At 32.9% G+C, this 16670-nt stretch overlaps 1 pseudogene; it reads right to left on the reverse strand.

The window, feature by feature from the left end:
- Window positions 1-6028: 6028 nt before the first annotated feature.
- LOC122588520 lies at window positions 6029-12617 on the reverse strand (annotated as a pseudogene).
- Window positions 12618-16670: the final 4053 nt, after the last annotated feature.

Raw genomic sequence — 16670 nt, forward strand, 5'->3', positions numbered from 1 at the left:
AGATGGTCCAGCAGTATATTAAGATAACCAGGTTGAGAAGAGTACTTTTGCTCGGATAGACATGAGAATCTTTATGTAGACTAAAAAGTTCTCTCAGGTTCGCAGGTTTTTTGACTGGGACACGACACCAAGCGAGGATATGTTGTCCAGAGAATGTCGGAGAATGGGCAGTGAAGAAAAAGGTAAGTAGCTGATTAGTTGTTGCTGTTGCATAGAGGGCATGTGGCTGAGGATAATGGAATCTGTCGCAGAAGAAGTTGGTCTTTGGTAGCGATCCTCCCCATTTCGATGCGCCAACCAAGGATGTTTACCTTGAGAGGTGCTAGCCGATTCCATAGGAAGGTCCATCTGTTAGGCCCGTAGAAGGCATAATGAATTTTTCTTCTTAGAGATTTTGTTGTAAAAGAACCAGAAGTTCATCAACTGATTTCCAAGTATCCGGTGCCTCATTGAGGGTGATGCTCGCAACCTGGGAGAGCATGGATTGAAGCTGATATAAACATCTTATACTTCGCAACCGAGTAGTGATTCTATCATAATTTCACAACATAACTATTTAGAACCACGCTATAGAACATGTTTTAAATCAAAATATATTTCCGTCCTGTCCACCCCTACTTACAACATAATTTTTTGTGTCTAATTGAATAAATCTTGGATTACTTAACTAAATTGCCCATCTTTCCTCTTGAAGTTGGAAGATCTAGATACAACAACACACAAAAAAAAAAAAAATTCATGAGCCTTTAATAAATAAACCATTTTTCAAAAAAATAAACAAATTATTTAAATTTTAATAAAGATAATATTACTGAAATATGCATATTAATTGCGTCTCGAAGTTATTCTTCAAGATATCCTCCCACTATATAAAGAGAGAAAGGGATGACAAGGATTTACAACAACAACCCTAAAAATGGTATATATAAGACAATCGCTGACGTACAAGGGAGTGTAACTCCTACAAACAAGGAATCGCCACTGCAAACCCTATATACATTGTGATCCCCTTCTACATATTAGAATCCCCAATTGGCTATACAAACAATGAAGATTGTTCATTTGCAAACTGTTTTTTTGGTGAAAACTAGAAAATAGATCTCTAGCCATCCAATAACCATTATCTACGGCCCAGATTAAAGCTTCTCTCTTTTCTCTTAGTTTGCAGCCGCCGCTACTCCGACCACCACCATAATTTCCGACCACCACCACCACTGTCATCATCTCCGGCCACCACCATTATCATCTCTGACCACCATCACCTCCTCCTTCTTTTCCGACCACCAGCCACGATGTCGGCGCCGGCAGCAAGGGCGGAGCCCGTACTGTATCAAACTGCCATTATCTCTTGGATCGCCGCCCATCAAATCCATATGATTCTCATATGCGTCCCTTGATGGTCAGCTTATAACGAATAAGGGCCACTGGTCCATACCGTATCCACCCGAAAACGAAACTGATTCTCGCCCGAAAAGTCGCTGGAGATGTCACTACCGTCGTTGGAGATGTCGATGTCGCCAGAAATATCGCCGGAATCTGGAAAACGGGATTAGAGGAGGAAAGGAAGAGAGAAAAAGTGGATCTAGATCTTAGAAATGGATGGTGGAGATTTGTTTTGTAGTTTTCACCATTTTTCTAGTTTTCAAATGATTAAAACCCTATTAAACAATACTTAAAACATTAAGTATGGACTTCTTTTTATACTTAATTGAAGTTGGTAGTTCCTATTTATTTCTTTTGATTGTAAACGTAATTCAATTTCATTGTAACATAATTAATTAATATGTTCATTTGCCCGTAAAATATCAAGTTCCTCCCAACACTAATGAATATCTTTATTGGTTTATATTCAACTACCAATTTTTTAGAGAAAAATAAAACCATGATTTGGCACCATTAAATAAGAATTGAAAATCGTAGTTGTTGTTTACCGCCACTAAAAATGATAGCGACGAGCCAGGATGTATCCAAAGTGTAGGGTGACACCAAATATAAATGGTTAATTAATGATTAGTATATTTAATTGGTGTGGTTAAAAACATGGGTAAGAACAAAATGATAAAATGATGACACATTTTATAATGAATGGTAAAGATTAAGAAAGATAAAACTTATGATACATATATCAAACATCCACATTAGACATATTTAGGAACTTAAGAATAATGTATTTGGGACACCAAAGCCCTCACTACAACACATCGCTTATGTAATAAACTAACATAGACACATAGCTAACAATGTTTTTTCGATGTCTTTAATATTTAAACCCTCAAATGACTATAACTTCAACTTTAAGTATTGTTACTTGAAACGACTAAATTAATCGACATGTTCTTTGGGTTCCGACAGTAGTTTCCTAATTCTGGACAACCGTAGCAACTTCACTGTTTGGTTGTGAGCACGCTAGCTAGCTAAGTAACTAGCTACCTATTTATTGATATTAGAGGGCATTGATGATTTAAGAGGGCTTCCAACGGTGAATCGGTTTGAAATAACATGGCATTGATACAAGATTACAAGCATGCACTAACAGAACCAAGTCAAGCTCCAACTTGAGGTCATCCAAGCTCAATGACGGATCTAGGATTTCTATTATAAAGGATGTCATATTAGTTTATTTCCATTAAGGCCTTAAGGGTAATATGACATCTTATTACTCTTAATGGCAACCCATCTTACCATCTAACTTTAGATTCAACTTGTTGCATTGGGTTGATTTTGGCAGGTTGTTTTTATTTACTTTTTGTAAAGCTCATTAGTATGTGCTTTGATTTCATAAAGTGTATTATGGTTTTGATTTCAACCGACGACAGACTATTTTTGAAGCCAAAAGCCCAAAACTAGCATGGACGGGAGGGATTGATCAACCGGCCATTAAGATTTACGACCCTGCCCTTCTAGATCTATTATATATGGGAAGTGATATTCGTACCACTTCTTTTGATGGTTGTACTACAACTGAGCATTATTGACTTGTACAGTCGGTGTTATAACTTGTACATTGTGGTACATTTATAAAAAATAGTGGTACAAATATCATTTCCCATTATATATACTATGTATAATGTTTGTTTGTTCCGACAAAATTTTGGGTTTATGTTAGTTTAGATTTATGGGAATAAATGAACAAATACAAACATAAAATGTATGGATATTTTATTATGAAGGAAACAATTACAAACTCTAGAAGGTTGTGTATGCGTTTTCACAGCCTTTTGATTCCCTTTTCAAAGGGTTAATTTTAATTTTGCCCGTCTTGTGCCTAGGACTATTTCCAACTAAAATATGGTAATCTCGTGTACAACAGATTTTCCCAAATGAACTTATTTATGTACCTCTTTTTAACTCAATGACTCTCTACAACTTAAATTTTGTTCAGAACGAGACCTGGCCAGCGCCTTTCCCAATTGTTTTTCATTCCAATCACCATGTCTAACAATCTTTTGATCAACCCTCTTATAAATCTTGAATTACCCATATGTTATGAGAATGAAGCTGCTGACTCGTTAAGGTAACTCCCATGTCGACACGTGTTTCATGCCGCATGTATTGACAACATAAACCTACATTTGCAATGCATCGCATGTCTATATTGCAAGAGGATAATGCCCTCCGACAATGAGTAGGTTGGTATACATTTTCTGCCAGGGTTAAAGAAAACCATCGCTAAAGAAAAAGATGTTAATATACCAACTAATTTTCCGACTTCTTACTCTGTGAGTATTGTGTATATCCCTAGTTTTTATAAGCATGTGGTTTAAGAAAAATAGCAAAATTAGAGCACTCAAGTTTCCAATGACTTTTTTTTAATTCCGTCTCATATTTTCATTTCCTTTTTTCATTAACTTAGAAAGAATAGTAATTAAGATGTATTTTTTTCAATAAACTAAAAGGTGATAAAATTATAATAAATTTAGGCTCATTAGATTCCTTTGACGAGATGTTTTCGATTATAAATTTTGTTTTAAAAAAATATAAATAATAAGTGTAATTATCAAACGAACTATATTATTATGCAATTTTAATTAGAGAAAATAACATGAGTACCCAAATTTTTATAAAATTATATCAATTTAACCAACTTTTTTCAGATTTTCACAAAATACCCAACAAAATCGCAATAACAAGTGAAAATCGCAATGAGATTTTAAAAATCTCATAGAGATTTTGAAAATCGCATAGAGATTTTCAAAATCTTTATGACATTTTGATATTTTTTTTTTTACTTTTTTTGAAATTTTGACTTCCGCGTTACGTTTTGTGACTTTTTTTTGTTGAGATTTTGACTTTTTTTTAGATTAAAAATACACTATTCAAAATTCAAAATCTTAATAAAAAGTCAAAATTAAAAAAAAAGTCAAAATCTCATAGAGATTTTCAAAATCTCTATGCGATTTTCAAGATCTCTATGAGATTTTCAAAATCTTGTTGCGATTTTTACTTTTTATTGCGATTTTGTTGGGTATTTTGTGAAAATTAAAAAAAAAGTTGGTTAAATTGGTATATTTTTTCTAAAAATTGGATACTCATGTTATTTTCTCTACTAATTAAACCATACACGGAACTATTATGGCTAGTCCGGACTATTCTGTTATTATTTTTGCAAAATGATGTATTCTTAATTAACTATCAACTTTTAAAAGATTTTCATAACAATAAAAATTTATTATTATATAACTAAATGAAAAATATAAACTACCAAAATGCCGAAAAATTGCTAATCCAAAAAATCTTTAGAATGCTAAAACTCATAACTATTTAGTAGTTATCGTTACTTTACGTTGCTACAAGGTTAATGCTTAAAAAGAGCAAAGAAAAAAAAATTGTGCTACGAATGACTTTTAATCCTCGTTCTGTCACTGCTCGTACGTTGTATGGGTCTAACTAAGAACATAAATGAGAAATCATTCATATTATCCGTAGTTTATATATGATAATATAAAAATTAAGGTGTAAATAATGGATTGTATCTATGATATACGTCAATAATGTTATATCATAACTAATCAAACACAATATTTTTAAATGATAAAAATCTCTTTATAATTTATACAATACCTGAGAATGTAATGAACCATACACGAATGTTTATGTTGTTTAATGAACTACTTGGATGTTTATTGTATGTAATAAAGTTTCAAATTCACATTATTGAATGTATCCGACCAATTAAAAAACTTAGAAATCACAAGTTATATCCCTACCACATATACTTGGCTACCCCGCCACCGTCGCCATCAATCACTAACAATAGGGGCATCAAGCAGCACCTAATCTATCACCAACACCACTGTTGTCGATCACAACCGTCGCTGCCATCAATATTCATCGCCGTCATCTATGGGGACACGATCTCCAAGCTCCTTCCAATTTATTCTTCAATGTACTTGTTCAATTGTTTGGTCGTTGTGCAGATGGAATCGGCCTTTTGTTTGCTTTAGTTTCGACTATCATGGGTGCAACCTTTGATGGCCATCATTATCCACAAATAGATAAACTCTTCATATTTCAAATGCTATACATTTCATATCTCATTATCACATACCTTTTATTTTAATGTTGTATATCTTTGACCATGAGCTTATGGTATTTATTATTGACCTTTGCTTTGGTATCTTTGATAAGTTATACGATGATGACTTTTTGCAATGGTTGCTGATTCAGTTTCAGTTGCTCACACTTCTCATAAAATAGGAATGAATATGAAATTGCGGTAGCTCTCCTGGATCCTAAATTAAGTATAAATACTAGAGCGCATATTGGAATGTTAGGTGTCCCGTCGCATTTTATATAATACTCCGTATTTGATATACATATAATACACACAATATTACATAACATACAAGAATTCAAAAAGAATGGAAGTGAGCCAGAATCAACATGGCTACATAGATAAACTATAAGAGCAACATTACCATAGTTGCACTAATTCACTATGTATTTAAACTTAACTATGTATATAAAATAATAGAGAAATAAAATGCAATAGGCAGCTGTTGTGCCTGTTCATGAAATGTCAAGAGAATTAATACTAAAGTTTAAGAGCAACATTACCATAGTTGCACTAATTCACAATCCAGTTAATAAGATAAGTTGACAATTCAAAGTGCAAAGTAGTAAAAGATGACACCACTGTAATGTAGTGTTTTAGGACTGCAGAAGCAACAAGTGCTTCCAGCAAAGTAAACTAATCACATACTTGACCCACACCATACTAAATGTAGTTTAACTTCAAATAACCTTTCTGGTGTAGTAGAATACTTGGACTGAAGACATGACAAGTACTTCATGCAAAGTAACCAGTGGTTCCAGAGTTGGTGTATCTTCAGCTTCATCCTCGACATTTTAATTATCTATAACAAATCATTAATGAGCTCATTATTAGCCTCTCCAACTAACACTGTACATTTTAAAATTGCAACACTTGTTTATATATTTATTATTGAACGGCAAAATTGCTACACTTAAAGTAGCAATGTAAACTTTACAGAAAGCAAACAATAGAAATTGGGATGTCTATATATGCACATCAAACAAATGAAATTAGATGTCGAGTCCTGAGGAATACGTGTACCATTGACGGTGTGTTCATGGTGTAGTTGTGGCTCCATGATCGGGAAAGTATAGCTTCCTGTCTGACAAAGATGAATGAAGTTGATTGGTCAATAACTAAGTATTCAAAAACATTACCACTGAAAAAAGGTAGAGCACAAAAGATATGAGAAATTAAATCAAAAACCTTGATGATCTGTAAATCGGTGAGCAACATTGTAATCCTATCAATACGCAAAACCCACCCATCGGTTGGTGGCAAACCGTAATCAAGAGCCAGACCTAACACTGTTTCCCCATCTCCTGATTGTTGATCCTGAATGAATTTTTCAGTTTATTAAAAGTAAGAAAGTGTTAACTTCGGAATATTTCATAATGCGTAGGGATGGAAACCCCCTTTTCTCCAAAAAGCTACATAAAGAACATATGGTTTAAGTTATAATAAAAAATTTCACAATACATGATTCTAAAAAATCAACACATTAACAGTACATTTTGGGTGATTTGTGTGACCCGTTTGAGCCAGACTGGCATAATTTCGAATCCAAACGGGTCTGGTTGGTAAGGCTGGCAAGGAACACTGTTCGTCAAATTGAGATTATGAATAACCACTAAGTAGTGTGTCAAATATAATTTATAAAATTATACTAGTTCGGCAAGCTTTCTGGATAAAACGATTTCGAAGATTTTAATAATTAAAAATACACTCTGGCAACTTCCATACCACTTGATCTAGACGAGAATGATTTTGGAGCACAATGGGTTAAAATTTCAATTGTAAACAGATCGTGTAAGTTTGGCTTGCACAGCACCTACTACCTAATGAACTTAGGTATCACATATAGCTAGTGTCAAGAACAATTACAAAAAAGATACTTTTTCTAAAAGATTAAAAAAAGGATATAGAGTTTTAATAATTTCAACCATTTGCTTTTTGGCTAATATAACTCGAATCAACCCATTCACGTGTAAATAATGGGTCAAAATCTCACTCAATTTCTTCTACATATCAAATTACACATTTTAACAGAATGTGATGTACCTTTCCTTGAATTTCAAATCGCTTCCCGTGTACCAAAGGGTCATTTTCTTCAGTGTATGAATTTATGAGCTAAGTGGATAAAAATGAAACATCTTAGGATTAACAGAAAGTAGCATAAAGAATAAATGTAAATAACTAAAAATGTAAGAATAGCATTATATTTGTTGCATACCTCTAACTTGTTGATAAACAATTGGAAACGTTCAGCCAATCCTGATTTAAGTGTAAGTGCTTTTGTCCGTGGACTCATAATTTTTGGGTGCTCAATGATGAAAGTAGGATTAACACAAGAGTCCTCTAGAAAGTGTCTTACAAGCTGCATATACCACATAATACATTAACGGGAACTTAACAAAGCAAATGCCACTTAAAGATGTCGATTTTTAGCTTCAAACGTGTCATTTTCAAGTAGGGGCTAAATGATACGGAAATGATTGACTCTCCCTTATGCAATATGATATAGGATGTTGCATGAATTGATACTAGACATTTTGGTAACTCGCAACCAATTTAAAATATATATTTTTTGAATTTATTATTTTATTTAGAACTGTGTTATAATATATTTAAGATAAGATTTGTAATCATATTTAACAATTTAGTTATATAGAAAAAACTAGACTCAAAATATAGTGTGTCAACCAGCCTGAACGGCTGAACCAACTGTATCAAAAATTCACAGATCGCCCAGCTTGCCCATTTATTCATCTAGGGAAAACTTGCAATTTCAAAACCACCAATATTAAAGTAGATGCACAGACGCTGTAAGATAGAACCATTACTTGCTCCAACAGTCGTGCTGTCGTTTGAGGTGGTGAACAATTGATGTCAAACTTGGTGCATGCATCAGCAAGATACTGTCTAGCTTCCTCACTCGCAAGGTCTTTGGGTATGCTTAGATTCGCCACCTTCTCCAACTCTTTTATCACAGAAAGCCTCCTGAAAACATTTGAATCAAATTAGTGAAATACTAGCAAATACAACTAAAAAGATAGTAAAATCGACCAAAGATATACACTAGTAAGCAAATGACCTGAAAGGAGGAGTGAAGTCAATTTCAATTGGGTCTTTATCATACCCATTGGCATGATATGCAACTTTGTAGCCACCTGTCAGCTCCTTCACCATGCCTGGTTATTATGTGTTAGTAAACATAGTCGCTGACACAAGTAAACATGGCTGATTTAATTCCAACCACTTTACTTGAAAATTTATCATCTCAGGTCATTTAAAGTAAAGGAAAAAATGAAATATAATAAGCTTAAAAATAAAAACAGGTCAAAAGCCACCGCTCAACACTGTAACCATAATTTATAGACCCTCCTGAACCTTTTAATTCAAAAAGTTGGATTATAAATCAAACTATGTTAATCTGTAATTATATTTGACACTTATTATTCATTAATCAAAAGAAACTTTATACAAAAAAGTGTCTTGGTTGTAGTACCAAAGTGTATATAACCTCCGTACTCATTAATTTCAAAACAAGTCTTTTTTTGCAAAACAGCTTTGACACCTAAGATTTTACAGAAAGAAATAGAATTCAACACTCACCACTTAATGTTTGTTCAGTCAGCTCCATCAAGTAGTCGTAATCTGCAAGAACCATATAGAACTGACACGTGAATTCAGGACAACGTATTAGACCAGTCCTGTCGTTTCTGAACTGTTGTCCAACCTCAACACACGTTCTTTCCCACCAAGAACAAACTGGTTCAGATAAAGTTCGGGAGCAATTTCCATAAACATTTTCATGTTTAGGTCATTGTACAGAGTCACAGAAGGATGTGTATCAGCTCCACCAGAAACCAAGGTTAATATTGGAGAATCGACCTTGAATAAAAAGATATTAGCCAGGTTTATAATTCAATATGCCACTACTATTAACAACTAAATAAATAAATAAATTAACAACTAACTAAATAAATAAAAACAGAACATATAAGTTGCTCAGGGCTTACCTTCAGAAAACCAAGATCGTCGAGGACATTTCCAATATAAGAGACGACTTTTGTCCGTGTATCATTCATAGCTTTGACCTCCGAGGATGTCGGATACTGAGAAGATATAAATATGATTGTATCATGAAGTGAAGAGTAAAAGTGGAAAAAGATGTGGGAGGGACATACGGGTAATTGTACTATTAACACAGTTAGTGTGTCCAACATGATTACAACTTTATATGACGATTGACAAACGATAATGAAGTGTCTTTCACAATTCAATTTTGGAAATATATGTTTAAGCAGTTTTATTAAAAATACTTGCCATTTCCTGCAAACATCGAAACTTGACACACTAAATGGCTAACGAATTAGCAATTCGAATTCAAGGTTTACATTAAGGGGTTAAAGAAATTAAAGTTACATATATGGATCATAAAGTAAATAATGCATTTAATTTGGGAAATATATGTTTAAGCAGTTTTATTCAATATATGATACAATATGTCCGGCCCTTGACCAAATGAACCCCTTAGCCCTAGTATCTTTTTAAGCATATCATGACCGACTTTGCCCATTTGAGACGCTAAAGATAGAGCATTTCCTAAATCAAGAAATTTATTATTGAAAAGGTCGATAAACTGTTCACTAATTGTGGAAGCTACATATAGCATGCCTAGTATTGAATACCTGATCTTTTAAGATATAAGAATTGGGATTTCCACCACTTTCTGGAGTCAACGCATCAAATTCCTGTAGATTGGAAATACAATTTTAGGTCACTAACGAACCCACCACGTGGCATTAGTCAGTTACCCAAAACAAGTTTTACCTTCATAACGGGCAGCATGGGTGGCATCTTACGAAGACAATAAGACAAATGTTTGATTGTGCATACTCTAATACTCAGATCTCCTGCACTACTATTTGCTGTCATAGGGAAACGCAGAAACAATTGAGGAAGGAGAAAGTAAAATTAAGGAAATAACTTAGAGGTGGTAAATTTAACCATTTATCTATAAGATATACGGGTTATCATTCATGTCTAGTCAATTTCATGCAAAAAAAATAGCTAAAAAGAAGATCTCAGGTGTTAAAGGCTCTCAAGTGTTTCAATACAAAATTACACAAATCCTCAATTCATCCATAATTGTTATATAATATAGCCTTGTAATAAAGCATAAGACGTTTTTAAGTGGAGGACATTACCTCCCAGAAAATATACAGAATTCATGAAGATAAAAATTTATAAAAAAATCTAGGAAAAATAAAGTTAGATATAAAAGAAGAGATAGACGTAAGAGCTTGAATTTTGTAAACAAACCTAACGCCAGATATATGTTGTTTTACCAACTAAACCTGGCTCTACAACTAACCTATTCGCAACCAATAAATAAAATCATAGTTGTAAGTATCGGTCGGTGGTCTCTCAACGGCCGACCACCTTCAAGAATACATCGGTCTTTGTGGAGATATATCGTAGACTATAAGTTATGAAGACATTTACTTTTAAATATATATATATATATGTGCAATATCCTAACAAACAAGTCAGCAACCATATAACTAAAACGTTTATTATTTATTCAATTATAGTTTTCAAACTTTTTATCAAAAGTTTAAGTATTATTATATTTGTTGTTCATTTACAATTAAAAAGAAATAAAATCAAAACGTATTTCAATGGGCTCATATATCCAAAAACCAAAAAAACAAAGGCCCAAGCGCAAGTAAAAACCCTACATTCCTACAAGTAAAAAACCCAAATGTCATGTCATAACCTAACTATAAAACAAACCCCAACTCATTTCCACAAACCCTAGCTCACACTAACTGCTGCGTCTTGTTCTGTATGGGTAACCAATGACCAAAAATGGTGATTCGAAACCCTCCCTCCCTCCTCTCTGTGTCTCTCTGAACCGTAATTGTGAAACAGGTACCGTTCTAGTGTAATCGCCCCTCCCCTTTTGTAGTTTTGAGACTGTCGTGAGATTGTAGATTGAAAGTTCGAAACCCTGAGAACCTTAAAGTCCCGTTCTTTTACCCTAAAAAGTCAAACTTTGGGTTGACCTCTTTTTACCGTTTGGAACCATCAAAACCGCCAAATCTCGTTATTAACTGAGGCTGTTGAATTTGACAGCCAAGTGAGTTAACGTAAAGGAGCACCCCCATTATCCATTGTAACGCTGTTATAACGGGCGTTAAAACCATTATTTACAACACAGAATACAAATGTATCATATCATCATAATGATTCTATACATTAATGACATCAACCAAATCAAGTGAGATATTCATGAAAAAGTAACAAATCATGAGTGAAATAGGTTGACAAGAATAAGGTTCAACTCAAATAGAAGCCAGACTTAAAAACAAAACAAAAAGTGGAATATGATGTTGCCAACCTGGAAACCCAACAACACCAACATAGTCTCCAACTCTCAGATCAGAATGAAGTTCATGAAAACGATTATTTGTATCATGAGCATACCTGTAAAAAGACGTGTAATTCAGTTGAGTTATGTAATTTCTTCAGAAAATAATTAAAATGAAAATGGGACAGGTAGCTTAATTACGTTGGAAAAGCCTCGACTAGAACTTGTCCACCGAACCCTACCAAGTCGTAAGTTATAACATCTGGTGAATATACTTTTCTCATAAGTCTTCCTGGAAAGAATGAACTCGTGTAAATCATCATGATAAATAATAATAAATAATTATGATAAAAAGTAAAGCAAATGTTATGCTCACCAGCCAGGTAAGTTCTACGTGAACCCCCAGCCCTGCAAGTTTTTAAGTTTTTATACTTGTCTATAAATTCAGGAATGGATGTTGTCAGACTGATAACCATCTATCATATAGGATGCCTTGTGTTGCCTTACGATCAGCAATTGTATTCAGTCGTTTCTGATGATATTGCTGCAAGTAGAAAGAAGTTGTTCCATATGAAGGTTTGTACGTGGGTGTAGCCCATAGTAAATAAAATAAATTTAATAACCAAAACGAAGAAATTTACATACGCTTGGATCCAGGTCTTGATCATCTTCTAAGATCCGGATTTTAAAAGGCTTAGGAATCTAGCATGCACAAACAATATATACATACATGCAGTTAAAGTTACAGAATGAGTCTGTAATTTGTGTTACTAGACTTGTATCTTTTGTATTTTGACCTCTAGCATCTTGCTAGTCGGTCTTTTTGTTTAATAAAATTGTGCCGTTCAAAAGAAAAAATACATGCGTATAATATATAATCAATAAAGGAAACTGCAGAAATGGCGAGAACAAAAATATATTACATTCCGTCCTTGAAATTCACATTCGATGACGGATACAAATGCATCTGCTATAGATGATGCATCATAAATTGTAACTCATTCATGATTTTGAATAGGTTAATGCATTAAAAGGTTACAAAACATTTCACTTGTGATACTAGTTTTGACATAATTTTGAGTTAATTAAAGTGCTTCAGATTTGGAATGAAGAGAACTGCAAAAGGATGCTAATATGCTACATCATGTTGTTTTGAAAAAAAACACAAAAAAAAAAAAAAATTAAAAAGAAAAGGACAATTTGAGGGTGACATTTGTTGTTTGAAATAAGTAAAATAATAATAATTACCGGATCAACTATAGCATATAACTATTATTACAGTACTATTAATATTTAAAGTCTCATAGTATATGATGATAAATACCGGTTTGTTAGCACCGATTTCTTCTAAATACTTTTCTTCGCACTTCTTTATCATTTCGTCAATTGTCCTGAAGCAAATAATATATTAACAACGATAACAATAATGATTATAATAATAACAATAGGTATTTGGACTTTTGGAGTGAAAACAAACAGCTTACTTATTGTCGATGCCCATCATCCTCAATCTTTCAATCGAACTAACCCTAAAAAATAGATAAACAAAAACAAATTTCAGAGAAAGAAAAGTAATCAATATATATATATATATATACATATAATGTTAAATAAAAAGGCTCACCTTTTGGTTAGACGTGGTTGTCCATTTGTGATAGGTTTCACTCTACGAATCCTTAGCAATATGAAAAAATTATAAAATAGATAAATAAAAGTTTGTATATGAAAATGACAATTACATAAAATAAAATATGTTAAAAAAAAAAACTCACAATTCTCTTGGATTCACCATTGATTTTCCTTGACGTACAGTTGGATCCAAGTATTGATCATCTACTAAGATCGGGATTTTAAAAGATTCGGGCTAGCATGCAAGAGCAATAAAAATGATAGTTACCGGGTCGTTCATAAAGAAGCAGCCACACACACACACATATATATACTCGTAATAAATAAAGGAAAACGCAGAAACGGCGAGAACGGAGATAATGATTACCAGGTTGTTAATAAAGAGCTTGACTTGTTCTCGATGCATGTCTTCCTCCATTCTCCTCAAATCGGCAAGTTTTCTGAAGCAAAACAATAACGGTAACAACAGCAACGATAATAATAACAAGTAAATAATTGGAAGGCAAACACACAACTCACATATTTTCTAATCCCATCATCTTCAATTTTTCCGCCACACTAAGCCTGATAAAATAGATAAATATATAAATTTCAAAAAATGGTAAATAATAGAATAGAAATGTTAAATAAAAAAGGCTCACTTTTGGGTTAGACGTGGCTGTTTATTCGTGATAGCAGATGAACAAGTATTAGCGTTCAATTTACGAATCCTTAAGATCATACAGATAAAGATTTTAAAAAAATACATGTGAATAACAATAATAATAATAATAATAAAATTAAATAAATAAATAAAAAGACACTTTTTCTTTGTTAATAAAAAGTAGATATAAAAACTGGGTAGAATATAACACAATTCAAGTTGAATAATAAATTAAATTAAAAAAGAAACTCACCTCTTCTTCGGATTCAGCATTGATTTTTCTTTACCAACCCTTACCAATCACAAAACAAAATAAAAAGGTAGGTAAAAAAACTGGGCAGAATATATGGATAAAATTAAAAATACAATAAAATTTTATAACAAAGAAAAAAAGAACCCACTTTCCCGATGGTCCAACGACATGATCCGCCATTGATGGATTCCCTGCTCGCTCGGACATCGGTTAATTTTAGGGTTGCTTATCGTTTCCCAATTTCTTTTTAAATAAGGGGGTTAGAAAATTTTTTTCCTTAAATTGCCACGTCATTATCTCTTTTTTTTTTTCTTTTCATTTTCTTCTTTACAAATTAAACTTTCATCAAGAACGGGCAAGGTGTTCCGATGTTGTTACAACCCATGCTACTTAACGAATCCGGGTTCAACCCGAATTATTTAAATTATTTTTTTATTAAAAATTAAAATGAAGACACTTTGAAAGGGTTTTACTTAAGGTCTTTGCGTGCGATCCTTAGAGAGGGTAAAACCTTGAGATTTTTCCTTCTGAATACTTGTAATGACTCATGATCAACATCTCGTTGTCTAGGGTACGTGGTTATACGGTGAGATTTTTCTGATGTTGTGTACCGACTGAATGTTTGGAAAAAAAAAAACTTTGAAAGGGTTTCAAAAGTTAAAAAGACAAAAAAATAAAAGAATATTGATATAAATTATAACAAGATAAAGTGTTTGATACGTGCCTAGATAGCTTGGACATGAAGAACCATATATGCACGTTCATTTGCATCTTATTTTCTATATATTTAGTATTAATACTATGTTACTTATTTAGTAGTTCCTATTTACTTGGTCAAGGATAATGACTAATGGACAGTTATCACATTATGTGAATGTCCTCCATGTTTTAAGTTCAAGTAGTGGTAGTTATATATTTCAATTGGGAGGTGTACTAGTACCACTACTTTTGATTTATCTACCATAGTTGCCCAATAACAATTTGTATAGTCAGCTGTAAGACATATACAATGTGGTATATTAATCAAAAATGATGGTACGATTATCACCTCTCATTTCAATTACTATGTAATTCAGGCTATATATACAGCCGTATGTTTCTTGTTAAAAATCAGGAAATGAATATGAAAGTTTAGTCTTTTCTCTTGTCTCTTGTTCTTGGAGTCTCACCCACTCTACGGGTTTTGTCTTGGGAGTTTGTAAGTTTTTTCCGTAAACCTATCAGTGTTACAACATGAATGATTGAATAGTGGTCAATTATAAATATATAACTATCGATATATTTTTATATAAAAGAGAAACTTACTCAAATTACAACTACAAACTACTAAAAATATCTCTTTACTTATTATTAATTTAATCATGCTCACCTTGTATACCGATAATACAATAAATGAAATAATTTATAAAATAAATTTTTTAATTATTAAAATAATTACACTTACCTTTTTATCATCAATTACTTTTACATTTACCATTATTCCCGACCCTACCACCTGTCACCGCCCCCATAGACGGATGCAAGTAAGTAGGGGGGGGGGTATGAACCCAACAAATTCAGGCCACATATGTTGTAAACTGTAAGTGTAAGTTTATTTGTTGTATTATTAGGTATATTAATTATGAGCATATTACGATACGTCAATACCTACATATGTTGTAAACTGTAAGTGCAAGTTTAATTATTTGTTAATTCCATCACCAACCATGTTTTAAACTAGTTAGTGTATCTTGTATGGGTAAAATGAATACTGGTATGTGTTAATAGGGGCAAAACTTATTGTATAATTCGAGTTAAATTAGTCCCACACCATATAGGTTACCCAACTAAAATTAGCAATCGGTTAGCTTTTTGCTCCTAAAAAGTGTAATGGGGGAAGTTTGGTACCCGCTTCTACACAAAGTTACGGAAAGAAAGGAAAAATGAATTCTTAATTTCCTTTAAGCTATTGGCAAGACTTATATATTTAATGATGTCCAAACGGTTCAAAAGTGCATATCAAGTTTCATCATACTTAATGGATCGTATGAATGGTAGATGTAGAAATAAATAAGAAATTGAATTTAGTTGTTTTTCCTTCTTTACCTTTTCAACTCACCCTTACTATCTAATAGGGCTTACAAAAAATGTGAATTTGCCTCTTCCTGGTAATGTATTAAGCAGCAGCATGCGCGGACCAAACGAGCACCGGCCGCAACAACATGAAACCATGACCAATAGAGTTAGACTA

This window comes from Erigeron canadensis, chromosome 2, assembly GCF_010389155.1.
Source record: "Erigeron canadensis isolate Cc75 chromosome 2, C_canadensis_v1, whole genome shotgun sequence".
Classification (NCBI taxonomy): Eukaryota; Viridiplantae; Streptophyta; class Magnoliopsida; order Asterales; family Asteraceae; genus Erigeron; species Erigeron canadensis.